Raw genomic sequence first — 15,492 nt, 5'->3', positions numbered from 1 at the left:
AGATATATAGATACAGTACAGATGAAAAAATTCACAGTGGAAACATTTGCGCATTCAAAAATTGTCACAAGAATAGCCGTGCGTCAAAATAATAGTTGCGTGTTCAAAAATTGTTGCAAGAATAGTCGCGAGCATCAAAAGAATAGTCGCAGGCATCAAAAGAATAGTCGCACCTCAAAAGAATAGTCGCACCTCAAAAGAATAGTCGCGGGCGACAATTTTTCCGCAACGCGTCATTTTCGCTGTTTTGCGAATCTTTTAAAAGATTTGTGAATTTTTCGGCGAAGCGAAATGGGACAGATTCGCTCATCACTACTACTGAAGGGTGCAGATAATTGTAGTACTAAAAAGCTAATTAAATGTTGAAATAGAATGTACCTGATAGGGTGGTACAGTGGAGCTGTACTGTATAGATAAGGACCAGCATAAAAAAATAGGCTTGTTTTGCCACACATACAATTTAGCACACTTATTTTTCATTGGGGTGAATTATATACTATGTACTACATTGTTGCTAAGCATTGCACTGTGCTAAGCCAAATCATCATTAAGGCATGCAAATAAGGATGCAAGCTAAAATAAGGTTAAAATGGGTGTTTGCAAAATAAAGGCAGACTTCTTATCAGTTTTATTTTCAAAGTACAATAGAAATCATTGTTGCCATGTAGTGGTGATGCATCCATACTTTTAATGAAAACTAGCAAAGGAATACTCTATTTGGAATATTCTCCTCATTCTCTCTTCACTGGCCTCCCTTAAATTATCACTGGAGGCTTTAATATAGTCATTGGCAAAATGGATCTGCAGCCTACAAAATTATTCCAATTTGTTAGACCAGAACAGTGTCGGACTGGGACCTCAGGGGCCCACCAAAAAACCTTAGACCATGGGCCCACTCTCCAAACTATTTTTTCTCCTTTCCTTACCCAACCTCTTTATTGTCCTAGTCCCTTTTATTTACATCTAGCATCTATTCTTCCATCTATTTCTCCATTTTGTTTCCATTTAGAAATAGGGGATGACCATGAAGCAGCCCAAATGGTCAGGAGCAGACTGACACCTGGGCCCACTGGGAGTTTTTCTGGTATGCTGGTGGGCCAGTCTGACACTGAACCAGAATAGTTGCCACAAATACAATATTAACTCAGTATTAAAGGGTGCTGTGCAGTTTTAATTTTTAAAAAATCCTCCTCCATCCCCCTTTATCATCTGTTTTTTTTTAATAAACAAAATGTTTAAAAATCAGTAAGTGAACATACTGTGTGACTTTATTTTATTTTGGTACATTTTTTACTCATATTTTTATATACTGCTATGATTGCTAGTCTTTAAAAAAGATCTCTTTCCAGCGTCACTCACTTTTCTTTTATGTACAAGTACTTTTCTTAATCTCTGTTGCCTCTGTTACAACAGGATTTTCTCCCTAATCAGTTTACAGCAGTGGTTGTCAGATCTTTACATTTCAAGTCCCTTTGGAGGCATTATCTATGGTCAGGGCCCCTTTCAGCTCATAACAGAATATAGGCAAATATTAGTCATTCAGTGGCAGTTCCAAGAATATCTTGGACTTGAGTTTTTACCTCAAATCCCAAGCAAGGCTTTGAGGCTTATCTAGAAGAGCAAAATCTCCAAATCTTTTTTTTTTAACTTAAACTTTACAGATTAAAGAAGTGGGCAATCGTTCATCCCATGAAAGAGGAAAGGAAGATGAACAGAGGGGAGAGAACAGGCAGTGCAAAGATTTTCCCCAAATCTCACCCTGACATTTAGACTGAACCTCTACCACTACATCACCCTTCCCCACGTGGTGTCTAGTCCCACAGTGTGGGAGCCACAAGAAACAACCATTTTAAAGAATAAGCAGAATAATAATAAACAGGTTCCATTGTTTCTGCTACACAATATTACACCCACTAGAGATGAACCTGTATGATATTAACATTGTGTGCATAAGATGTATCATTTGTTTCTGCTCCATATTGATGTGTTGTGTGTCTCCTATTCTGCATTAATCTGCCCTTTTTCTCTCTTTAGGATCCTTGTTTTCCCTATTTATACCTCGGCCTTTTAACTCCATTGGGTTTATTAAGATATTCTAATTTAGATCTGCTGATGGATCTAACTGACATCCTTGCAAAGGTCTCCTTTTTAATTTTATCTCAGCTCAAAAAAGATAAAATAGAACTTGTATACTAAATATACAACAAGAGTAGCAAATTTCTGTTTCTCAGTTTGTATAATTAATTATGTACTGAAACTTTATATCTTTAAGAAGCAAGTTATATGAAGTTTTATTTAAAGACCACTTCTCCATGGTTTCTGTGGCTATTCACCAGTATTAAATCCCAACCTAATTTGTTCATCCATATTAATATCTTCTCCCATTAGACCTTTTAAAAGTAAAGACAAATAAGAAGTGAAAGAATACATAGCTAATACAATACAATACAATTTAAAGTATCTTGTGTATTTTTTCTGGATATCTTTCCTTCAAACTCAAGACATTTGCTTGAAGTTATACTAAATGACAACATGAAACAATAAAAAAGATGAGAGTGAAAAGTAACATTTACTTTAAACCACCATCTTCTAATCTTTTTAATGAATCAAGGCTATATTCTCCTTTGTCACTCATATTGCTTTATTCTATAACTCTTTGATGAGAACCAAAAGTTGGAAACATCTGTCATATTGATGAGACCCAGACATTAAAGCTCCTGTACTTATAGACCTTTTAGCGAAGATCAAGTGGCAGGGTGGCAGAGTATACTTGATCCTCCTAAACAGCTGTCAGATTGATGACACTCAGAAATGTGAAACAGTTTTTGGCTTAAAACAAATATTCAATGGAAAATTACATTTCATTTTTGGCCATATAACATTTTTTGGAACCTCTCTTTTTCTTATCTGAAGCCAGGTCTTTGTAGAAGATGTCCTGGGTGGTCCCAAGCAGATGACAGTTATCTTTGTGGCCAAATGTGGCATTGGTTAGTTTATTTTTCACACACATAGTGATGAATATACAAACGTTTATATTTAGCTTGCTCATGGGACCATAATAATACTGTATCTGCATTTTGATGGAAAAAAATCAGCTCCCCATTTAAAAAGGGGAACTGGACTTAAGGTACACCATGTACCATAAATAAGCCATAATATAGCTATTGCAGGTGAATAAAGTGATTCTTTTGCCATGGAATAAAAGACCAGAAGTAAAAGGAAAAGTACACAGACCCACAAATTATTTCCTTGTATCCATTCATTCTAAAGAAAGCAATATTCAACAATGACCTCAATTGCTACATTAGGAATTGCAGATATGTAAGATGCCATTGAGGGCTACAGGAAAAAAAACAAAAAACATAACCTAACATAATATGATAACGGCTATTCATAAACCACAGAAGAATTTTTTATTCATCTTTGTTGTAAATAATGTTTATAAATGAGTGCTATAACACAGTGCCTGAGTATCCTTTTAAAATATTAATATGCAATATAATAAAAAAAAGTAGTGATAAAATAGATAGAATGCAGCATTCAGTGTATCCTTCTTCGTTACCCAGATAGTAGGAAAATCCCAGTTTAAAACATGCATATTAGTAAGATCCATAAAGACTTTTTTCACCTATAAGGGCCTATATATTATACTGTGCAATAAAATGGTGTCCAAATCACCAGACATCGCCAGGAAAAAGTGGTGTATTCATCAAGTTTTCGCTGTGTAAAAATCCAATGTAAACCTACTGCAAGTAGCCGCTTAAAAGTGCTATGGGAAAATACAGCGCTCATCCATTGCGTTACTTGTTCTTTAAGAGTGGCTTCTGCTGAAATTTTAATTTCTTTTTTTAACTTTAACAGATTACGTCTGAAGTGGTGTAAAATAAAACACACACTTTAATATATTTCCCATTTATAACACAGTATGATAAATAGGCCCCATAAAAATCACTTCTAGAACATGAGAGTTCCAAATGTACAAATGCAATGCAAGGTAATAGCCCTTTTTCTCTTGCCTTCCACTCACCTGATGCGTTTCACTAGTCAGCATTTTTAGAAGCATGTTTTCTCCCTTCATCTCCTCTCCTTTAAATTGTGGTCCTTCACACATTTCCCTAACTTATTGAGGAATCCTTAACCCCTCATCAACATAGCACCATTTTAACTTTCACTGGACAATTTATTTATCTATATTGCTACAGATACAAAATAGATTTACCATTCCGTTGTATGCAAAGGGATTTATACAAGGGTATGATTTATTGTAAGTAAATCATAAAACGTTATAAAAAAAACTTGTGGATGAATATCAGTATTAAGACCCAGGAGTATAAACATACATTTCAAAAATTCATCTCCCTTTGTAGTGTCTTTAATGAAAATCAAATGACCCCTACTTGAATTCTTTTAAACAATTGCAATCACAATTTCTATATGGTTTATTAGAAAGCCATTCTTTAAAATGTTTAGAAATACTATAACTCATTACTCCACTTTAATGTTTTTTGTTTCTAAAATGTTCATTTTTTTCTCTTATGTTGTATGCATTTTATCTATATGTTGTCACCCACATGGAAATAGAGCACATTTTTGGATGTACATTTTATACATTACTCTACATTGTATTTTATTCAGCACAACATTTAACACAACTACATTCTTTACTCCATATTTGTATGCCTTACATATTGCAAAGGGATAAAATCCGATTCCTCCATTTTCTTTTTAGAATCTGACAGTTTGGTTGAAATAGAACTATGGTCTAATTGCTGTTTAATGTTTCCCTTTTCTAAAAATAAACTTTGGTTTATCTGGAATGCTCTGTTTGAGTAGTTGATTTGATTCCAGTTGTTCTGCCTCTCCATTCTAAGCATTGCAAGTGTGATCTCTATAACTTATAAAGTTGTCTTAAGATACCATATATACTTGAGTATAAGCCGATCCGAATATAAGCCGAGGTACCTAATTTTACCTAAGAAAACTGGAAAAACTTATTGACTCGAGTATAAGCCTAGGGTGGGAAATGCAGCCGCTACTCCTAAGTTTTAATAATCAATAATAATCAATTAATAATCAATAATTAAATACCAATAAAATGACATTAAATGAGGCATCAGTGGGGTATGTTTTTCAATATTTATTTCAAAGAAAAACAGTAAACTAGCTCTGTAAGCGGAGAAGAGGGTCAACAAAAACAATATGAGTACCCCATGCTCATTGCACATTGGTAAACTGGTCCCGGAGGGATGTAAGGGGGAATAAGTATTGCAAGTGGGAGCCTAGGCCAGGGCACTGGAGGGTCTGGTTGCGGGTGGCCTAATTTGCACACAAAGGAGAGAGGGTGCTAGTCTAGAGGGACCCATGGCACCCGACTCGAGTATAAGCCGAGGGTGACTTTTTTAGCACATTTTGGGTGCTGAAAAACTAGGCTTATACTCGAGTATATACAGTATTATTATTATTAATATTATTATTAACATTTATTTATAAAGCGCCAACATATTCCGCAGCGCTGTACAATAAGTGATAGCAATAACTTACAACCTCAGTATTGTTGGCAGACAGTTGACTCAATCAGAATGGCAATGGCACTTTGGAGATCATGAGAAGTTTATTCCAAACTGTGAAGATCTTGACAACAGTGAACACTCAGATAGGTCAAAAGATCATAATATGATCCACTCCAGCAAATATATGTGTGTACATAAAATGGAGTCTAGAGATAAAATTCTTCAAACTAAAAGTATTTATGCTTCAAAATATATCAAATAGATTGGAATTTAAACTCTTTCTGCGGAGATGGATTCACATAATCAATCCAAAGTTCTACATAGTGGGCTATAGCTTTTAATCCCTGACTGAGTGTATAGATAGGTCAATATAGGTTTGTGTGTGCTGGGTTTACTTGGAAGGGTTGAACTTGATGGACTGGATCTTTTTAAGCAAGTTGGTAGTTCATACTTCTGTAGTTTAATCTCATCAACATATTGGAATAGACTTCATTTATGGTTTCATTGAGACATGTAAGATGATTGATCTGCATTGAGGTAATTGTTTAAGTTTCTTAATGGCTTTTTAATAATGGCTTCTGTATATACACATGGGCGATGTGTCCTTGTAGTGTCTTTTTTTTTCCAAGCACAGATTGAAAGCTAATAGAAAAGTGGATTGAGCTAAATAACAGAAGCACTAACAGTTGTTTTTGGAGTTATTCTGAGGAAAATTGATTAGGCAAGTAAATTAAGGGACGCTATGTGTGCAGTGCAATGTAGGTCTGTGAGCAATTGAGATAGGAGGGTGTCTGTGATTATCTATTTATGTTTATTTATGTGAGCGTGATGAGTAGAGCTATGTAAATGTGTAGATGCATACTAATTGGGAATGTGGTGATGAATATTAAAGCAAAATAATGCTTCATGCAGGTTGGTACTTAACTCTTCATAGTTTGTTAGAATTCCTCCCTAGTTCAGGATGAAGGCATAGCAGGAAACGTTTGAAATGTTATCTTTTAGTCATTTACATTTTTTGCTTAGTATAGTGGATTTTTGAAGCAATGTTTTAGAAGTTCCAGGGTTCTCTTTGTATGGAGGCACCATCTACATTTTTCTCATATGATAATCCTGCAGTGGATATAAATCCAGAAGTGTTCACTTGGTATTAAATGAACCAACAGCGACTGCTCATATGAATTATGCCAGCTACCTTTAAATCATGAGATTAGAACAACAACAATAAAAACGTTTGTGTAACATTTTACTTTCCTAAACTATTAGCCTCTTTACACTTAATGGAGACTTTAAGTCTGAGACTTCTGAAAGTCTGAAACTCTTTCTAAATTGGGCAACACATTTCCTCATGTATTACACCCAACACCAATTAGTAATGTTTTGTATTTTTGGAATATGGTGGAACTATTTAAAGCAGTAGAACAACTGTTAAAGGAAAACTATACTTCAGAACAATGTAGGTCCCTATAAAAATATATAGCATGAAACATCTAATACATTAAACCCCGCTTTATCAAAATAAACCATATTAATAAAAGCATACATTTTAGTAGTATGTGTCATTGGGCAATGATAAATATGTACTTTTACTTATGTACTTTCACTTACAGGGCTGCCCCCCCGGCATTTTACAGTTCACAGTGCACACAAACATACCAAGGGCACACATACATGCTAGGCCACATGAGCCAATGAATGGACAAAGTTCTCTATTTTACACCCACACTTCTTTCAGTTACAGTTAGAGCTGCATTATTTCTGGTCATGTGATATCTGAGGGAGCACACAGCCCATCACTAAATGGTGGGTCAAGGTAAAAAATGTAAAAGGGCAATATTTACTGATACAGGTATGGGATCCCTTATCCGGAAACCAGTTATCCAGAAAGCTCAGAATTACGGAAAGCCCGTCTCCCATAGACTCCATTTTAATCAAATAATTTAGAATTTTAAAACTGATTTCCTTTTTCTCTGTAGTAATAAAACAGTACCTTGTAATTGATTCCAACTAAGATATAAGTAATCCTTATTGGATGCAAAAAAATTATATTGGGTTTAATTAATGTTTTATTAATTACAGAAATACCCCTTATCCGGAATACCCTTGGTCCCGAGCATTCTGGATAATGGGTCCTATACCTGTATATATATTCCAGTTTGGTAAGATTCTGTAATAGGCCACTTAATATGACATAAATTATGTTTGGGTAAGTATACATTCTAAAGGTATTTTCCTTTATATAGTTCATATAGCTATGGAAATTCTTATTTTTTGCAACTTTTCTGTGATTTTGTGAGTTTATGTATCTGATTTTGGATGGGAGCAGACTGCGCTTAAATAAAAATTGTACAGTAGACGTGCATAGGGTCTTAACAAAATATGTGTATTATCCATAAAAACTATATACTTAAATAGAAGACAACATTCTGCTAATTATATAACCAAGTTCTGCAAACTTTTGCTTCCTTTAACTAGCTTTTAATTAGGGAAACATGAACTGCAATAAAAACAAGCCATTTACTATCAACTAAAGGCTTGATTTGAAGTTAAATATAGGTTTGTAATAACTGGAAATCATTCCTCACTATTATTAAACTGTAATTTGTTTCAGCAATAACTCCCTAAATGTAAATAGAAAAAATAAACCTTAGAGCCAAAGAGAGTAGCAATGAAAGAAATGTTTTATACACATGTGATGGAAAACTGCACACTGCTAACTTAAAAACCAGCTCCTGAACCACTTAATGTGGCTACAAAGTCACAGGTGCCTGACCCTTTGACTCGTGTTACATCACCACATGTGCCTGAACCTTTTTCACTATTTACATCTGGCATATGAGGCGATCATATTCTAAAAAAACAGACACTTCCAGAACGGCCTCAAGATTTCATGCCAAAGAAGATTCCCTCCTTCTCACTCCTTTATCCCCACACAGGAGCATTAAAGAGCTAAACATCTCTCATTTCAACTTCCTCCCAACCTCACATACTTTGGCATGAAGATAGGCTTCTCTTAGTAGCAGCTGTTTTTCAGCTGATAGTAAAGCCAAACCTTAAGGTTAATTTGCAAGATTTTCTGTGGAGCATGTTGAAATCTGGATATTTATATGCATACTGAAATGCAGATATCCCCTTTTGTTACAGTGTAACGAGACCCTGACATCTGAGGTAACACTGTTATACAACAGTGCATGCGCGCAATTAGAATGCAGGTCTGTTGGCACAGTAAAAGCCTATTCACCTAAGTACGGCCAGGAAACTGCAGTTGCCATGACAGTTACAAAAACATACTTTAGGAAGGATACAGAATTGTTTCCGATGATTTAGTAACAGGTGTCTTTAATTGGAAGAATGTTTTAACTTATGATAACACCTTATCTGAATATTTGAAAATTCTGCCAACAGGCTCCATGCCTGATTTCTTCCCCATTGACTACAATTAATAAATGATAGTTGTTAAAGTTAAACACTTTACAAATCCTTCTCAGTAGTATTGGCTTACTCATTCTTTAAAAATGTGGTGTTATCTTCCTTGGGAACCTGAAGCAATGTAATGGTGCTCAGTGTTTTGCTGTTATAGGTACTAGTGATGTGCAGGTTTACAAATGGGCATCTATTTATATATCTCTGATGTCATGCAGGGAGCAGGGCAGGCGTGCGTGTATACATAGATACTCCTGCCAATTTAGGTTGCAGGTTGGGAAGGTAGCAATGTTGGACTTGGATGTCTGGGGCCCACCATGACTGCCACCTCAGGTCCATCAACCACCTCCATGACAAAGCCACCCTCCCCATGCGAATATGCCATCTAACTTCCTCCATGTGGCTGTGTCAATATGGGTGGAGAGATTGGCACAAGGGGATGGTGGGCCCAGTCTGATCCTGAAGGGCAGCAGGAAGAGCTCTGCCAGAACCCGCACGTGACCCACTTCTGTTGTGAGCAGGTTGGCCCAAACCCACCCAACTTGTGGGTCCTGCGGGCCAATCCGCCCATTACTAATAGATACACCATGAAACGGTAACTGTAAAATCAACATTTTATGTATTTATAACCTTGTTAATAAGAGGGACGAAAGCAAATGGTAGAATGACATACGAGTTAAATTCAAAAAGTATAAATTCCACTACTTCCAAGCTTACTTTGTTTTTTTTGTTTTTTTTAGAATACATAAATAGCACCATAGTTAGCACTGCTTCCTTGCAGCACTGGGGTCCTGGGTCCAGGCAGGATAATTGACTTCTGAAAAAATTGGTAAAAGACATTCAAGGTAATAGGTGCTTGAAGGATTTTACAATGGCCAGTAAATTAAATAAATCATTTTATCATCATCCCTGTAGCACTTAACCTTGGCCTATGATTAAGTTTGTCTTTTTGAACATGAAACAGGTCCCAGCATTCCTTAGCTTCTGGTTCTGAATGACACTCAAAGTAGGGGGTCAGTGTCACTCACCTATCGCCCCCCCCCTCTGCATGCAGTGCTACTAATTGCATGCTTTGCAGTGTGCAGAGTAAGGTCAGCTTTTTTAAGCTAGAAATGCCATATTTTAAATACTGAATGTATTCAGTATATCTCTATAGTAGTAATGTTCCAGTCTTTCAGTGACACTCATGTGTGCTCTGGGCTGCTGTTGAGAAGCTAAGCTTAGGAGTTGTTACAAAATATCAAGCAAACAATAAAAGTTATTATAATAAAAGGTTTGCCTATCACAGAAGCTGATGCTACAGGGCTTATTATTACATTCTTATTCTTATTGTGCTGGTTTCAGAGCTGCTGCATACTAATAATCTGTTCCATTTAGGAATGAGCATTATATTGTAACATTTTAGGAATTGTGAGTTTGTACCTAAGCTTAGAAACTGACAGTGTCACAAAGCATATGCAGTGAATCAGCAGAACAGAAGACAGGGTGCTACCGTGGGTATATTTGAAGGCATAAATCTTCACTGCCAAAGGCCTGTTGGTGCCTTAGTCTGGTACAGAAGCCTACACCCTAATGTACAACATTTCTGTCCTACTGCTTTAGTTAAGCTTTAGTTTCTTTAGTTAAAGGAATAGTAACACCAAAAAATGAAAGTATATCAAATTAATTAATATATTATGTACTATTGTCCTGCAGTGGAAAAAAGTTGTGTGTTTTCTACTATAGTTTATATAAACAAAGATGCTGTATAACCATGTGAGCAGCCATTCAAATTGAAAAAGGAGAAAAGGCACAGGTTATATAACAGATAACAGATAAGATGTGTAGATTGCCATTGTATTCTACAGAACTTATCTGTTATCTGCTATGTAACCTGTCCCTTTTCTCCAGCTTGAACGGCTTTCCCCTTGGCTACACAGCAGCTTATTTATATAAATGACAGTAGTGTTTCTAAAGTAAACACACAGCTTTATACCACTGCAGGGCAACAGTACATTACTTTGAAGGATTTTCATTTTTTGTGTTACTAGTTTAAGTTCTCCATTAAAGAATTCAAGAACTGCCCATCAGGGCACACAATCTCCCATCTATCATAAATAAATTAGATATTTTTCCCAAGTGTACTACGTTTCCCCAGGAAATGCTCTTCAAAATGTGAAAAATCTGCTTTTATTTAAAACAGGTGAAGGAAACAATTGATACAAATTGGCAACAAAAGGGTTAATCTAAGAGACTTATAATGAATCATTCATTGGCAGTTAATTGTGTTACATTTACTGTATATGATAGATGTAACCGTATGTTGCTGCTGATGTATTTATGTTTAATGTTGATCCTTAGCTTAGATACAGCACCCCAGAGCAAAATAAACATGAGTTGTGCCTTGGGCTCCGGGGGGGCACAACTAACATGATAGGAAAACTGCTCCAAAGTATAGATTGCTACTGCTACAGGGCATTTGTACATATGGATTAGTACAGAAAGTCTATAGACAGGGTTTTTTTCTTTCAATATAATTTTATCCTATTTAATGAATTCTCTGTAGCAAGCCGACCTATTTTAAACATACGTTTTAAATTGCAATAATTCCCCCACTGCCTTGCTACAATATTAAAATAACTTTGAATACAAAGCGAAAAGAAGAACATATGAAGCGCTTTGATCTTTTATTCTGAAAAGCTGCTGTACGTATGTAGGATGCATCATGTTATAAGCTATGAAAGCTTGAGCTCCTGAAGTACAGTTTGCGGAGTAGGAAAGAGAATGCACCTCCTATGTATCTCCTATTATCTTATAGCTTGTCAAAGCTTCACTGAGTGAAGTAACATTAGGAATGGATGTTTCAGTGTTATGTAGGTCATTTTTATTTATACTTTTATATTTTAGAGATATATGCACCTTTTTCAAAATAAGCAAATAGAACTTACGTTGATGATTCTACCTATTCTTTAATTTGAAAATTATGTCTATTCTTTAATTTACAAAATGTATGTTTTCTTAGTTTTTTTTTTATTATAAAGTAGTAATGGATTGTTTTGCTTTCACACTTGCTATGTCCCCTGTAATTAGTTGACTTAGTTTAAATAAAGATAATAAGATATGTATAAATAAGTCTCTCCCCTTTTTGTCTTTCTTATAATAGATAAACAAAAGTTAACTCACCGGGATGTTGGAAACATGGAGTAGCTTCAGTTTTTCTGTTTACCCTGTGACAAAAATATAGATCAAAACAACAGGCAAAAAGCATGTTCAGTACAAGCCCTATTCACTGAACTTGTGTTAAACAACAGGGTATACTGTGCCTTTAAGGCTACATTTAAGATTCAGGGGCAGATTTATCACAACCTGATATTTTCTACTGTTACCACTCAGCAGAAAGAAATGGTTGAAATCTTCAATTGAATTAATGGTACAGATGGCTTTTGCAGCTCAACACTGCTTAGGTCTAATAACCAGCACAGAAGAATGGCTGCTTAGAACAACTTCACTCATTCTACCACATTGCCACATGTATCTTTAATAAATGTCAGTCAATTAAAATGTTATCCTGACAGGAAAATGTTGATAACTTGGGAATACATCAAACTATTCAAAATTCTTTGGGATACCCCATTTTGAAGTTTTATAAATCTGTCAAATATCAATTTACATTACAATATCACTGTGTATCTCTTCTTTGCCCTGATTGTACTTGAGTGAACAATGCTGGGAATCGCAGTTGAGCATTAATAGGAAACTTACAGTTACATTAGACACACCATGCCTTTGAGAGTTATTAAAAAAATATGGTTATTTTCTGTAACACAACTTCTCAATAAAAGGGTTAATCATAGGTATTTTTGCTATGTTTTCTGTCCACCCACATAAAACCATTTCTTTCTGTGGTATGCAGTGTGTGATGAAATGGATAGGGCACAACTAATAAGTCTTTATAACTTTGGCTGTTCCTTTTATGTGACACATTGTGGAACGGATTTATCACTTTTTTAGATTTAATTTAAAAAGCCATATCCAAATTCCTTCCATTCTTGAAAGATCTCTGGCCACCAGGAAAATGATAATGAACCAAGTGGAGCCCAGGGCGTTGCAGGCTGGACAGGTTTACAGACACTTAAAGCCAAATTTATCAGTTAAGGTTAAACCTGCACAAACACACTAAGCAAAAAGACAATTTGTATAAAATATTAATGTTTTGGTACCTCACCCCGGTGAGGCTGAACAGAATTTACCCCGAATACCCACAGACATGCTGGAGGTGTGGTGGAGCTTTAGGAGATGTACCACATATATTCTGGTTTTGCCCTCCCCTACAATCTCTCTGGAATAAAGCCCAAGATCTTTTGTCATCTCTTATGCACCAAAAAATCCAAAAAAACATAGCCATATTTTTACTGGGCAGACCCATAACCGAACTCACTAGATCAAAAGAGAAACTTGCGAACCATATACTTACTGCAGTCCGCATCTCCATAGCATCCAAATGGAAAACACCAACTCTCCCAACTTGGGAAGAACTTTATCAAAGGATCAAAAGTAACAGAAACTTTGAGTCTAGGATTTCCCATCTTCACAACAAGACCCCGGCATACCTAAAAGTCTGGTCTACATGGGAGCTTCAATCACTCATGCAAGGAGAATGAGGACATACAGCAATAACAACAATGTCTAGTATGCTTACTATGTTTCTTTTTTATGTTTTGTATTAATGTTTACTTGCAAAAGAAAAGAAAAAAAAAACAATAAAAATATAAGTTACAAAAAAAACCTGCACAAACACAAAAAAGGGCTTTGGTAGTGAATACTGTATGAAGGTGAAAAAATATGTTCAGCCCCCAGGTTTCCAAAATGCTGGAAGAGAATAGTAACACAAGAGACACTATCGACACTAAAAGGAAGACTTCTCCCTATAGCACTCCTGTAATGTCCCCAAAGGGAGGTGATTAGTTATCAGCTTTTACAGGTGACTGAACCAATTGCAAAATGGTCATTTCCTCAAGCTACTACTTCACTTTTTGCTGGAACAGCAAAACTAACTGATGGCCTGTTGTTTCATTTGGAAAACAGCTGTTTTGCCAATAAAACAGTCGACCTGCAAGCTTTACAGCTGTTTCACTGACCAAGAAAGCGGTATGTCATGTTGGTTTATAGGGAGTCATTGCCGGTTCCATGCTTGGTTTACATTTGAAAATTCCACTTTTGTGAAATGACTCAAAAGCATCAAAATAATAAAATTCAGCAATATATGGCAGATTTTTTTTTACTCATCTCAAATCAGCTTTCTCTCTTCAAATGACAAACATATATTTATTTTGATTTAAAAAAGAAATACTTTCATGTATTTCTTTGGAATTCATGGAAAAGCAAGCTAATTGGGACAAACAGTAGGCCTGGTTAGACATGTGAGATGCATAATCGAACAGCAGTATGTAACAATTCAGGACTTAAGGGCTTGTTTGAAATGGTTTCTATAACCACCTTTCCCCCCAGTTGTTAATTTGCAAGCTTGCCCATTATAAATTCCCATTTACTCATAAAACTTGTAAAATTACAGTTTGTGTGCTGACCACTTATTTCAGAATGTTCCCTGCATAATGATATACCCTGTAATAAAGGAATCTTTTTTATTGCTTCTAAGTCATAGTCAGTCAGCTGATGGTAAAATCAATGAGTTGAAATGACTCCATCAGGATATGATGTCACAACATGTCATCACTACTTTGAATCAGCATCCTTTTGTAAACTCCAAGATGTAAACAGCAACCAAGTCATTTCCTCACAGCAAATATAGATGTCATGCAAAAGCTTCATGCATTTTGATAAAACACATCACATGGGAAAAAATACATCTCTAATATACAGTTAGTATGGGATCTCTTATACCTGATATCCAGAATGCTCTGAATTACTGGAAAGCCATAGGTCATAGAGTTAGTAATACATAGTTAGCAACAAATAATTCTATATTTTAAAGAAATGCTTTCCCTTTTCTCTGTAGTAACAAAACATAAATAAATCCATATTGGTGGCAAAACAATCCTATTGGGTTTATTTAGGGGCACAGTTACTAATCCACGAATGTCTGAAAAGTGTCCGAATGCGTTTTTTTCGTAATGATCTGTATTTTGCGATTTTTCGTAAATTGTCGCGACTTTTTCGAGCTCTCAATACGAAAGTTGCGACAATTATAATGGCAATGAAAAAGTCGCGACAATTCTCGAAAGTTATAATGGCAATAAAAAAGTCGCGACAATTCACAAAGTTATAATGGCAATGAAAAAGTTGCGACAATTCTCAAAAGTCATAATGGCAATGAAAAAGTCGCGACAATTCACAGAATTTGTACTTACAATTCGCGCAAGTCCTACCGGTTACGAAAAAGTCGCGACAATTTACGGGAAAGTCGTAACGGTGACGAAAAAAAATCGCAAAAAATTCGAAAAAGTCGCAAAATGTTCGTTTTCCAATCCGAATTTTTCTCATTCGGATTCGTGGATTAGTAAATCAGCCCCTTAATGTTTAACTGATTATTAGTAGCCTTGTGGTATGGTGATACAAATTATGG

Source organism: Xenopus tropicalis, chromosome 6, assembly GCF_000004195.4.
Source record: "Xenopus tropicalis strain Nigerian chromosome 6, UCB_Xtro_10.0, whole genome shotgun sequence".
Taxonomy (NCBI): domain Eukaryota; kingdom Metazoa; phylum Chordata; class Amphibia; order Anura; family Pipidae; genus Xenopus; species Xenopus tropicalis.
Note: the sequence above shows the minus strand (reverse complement) of the source record.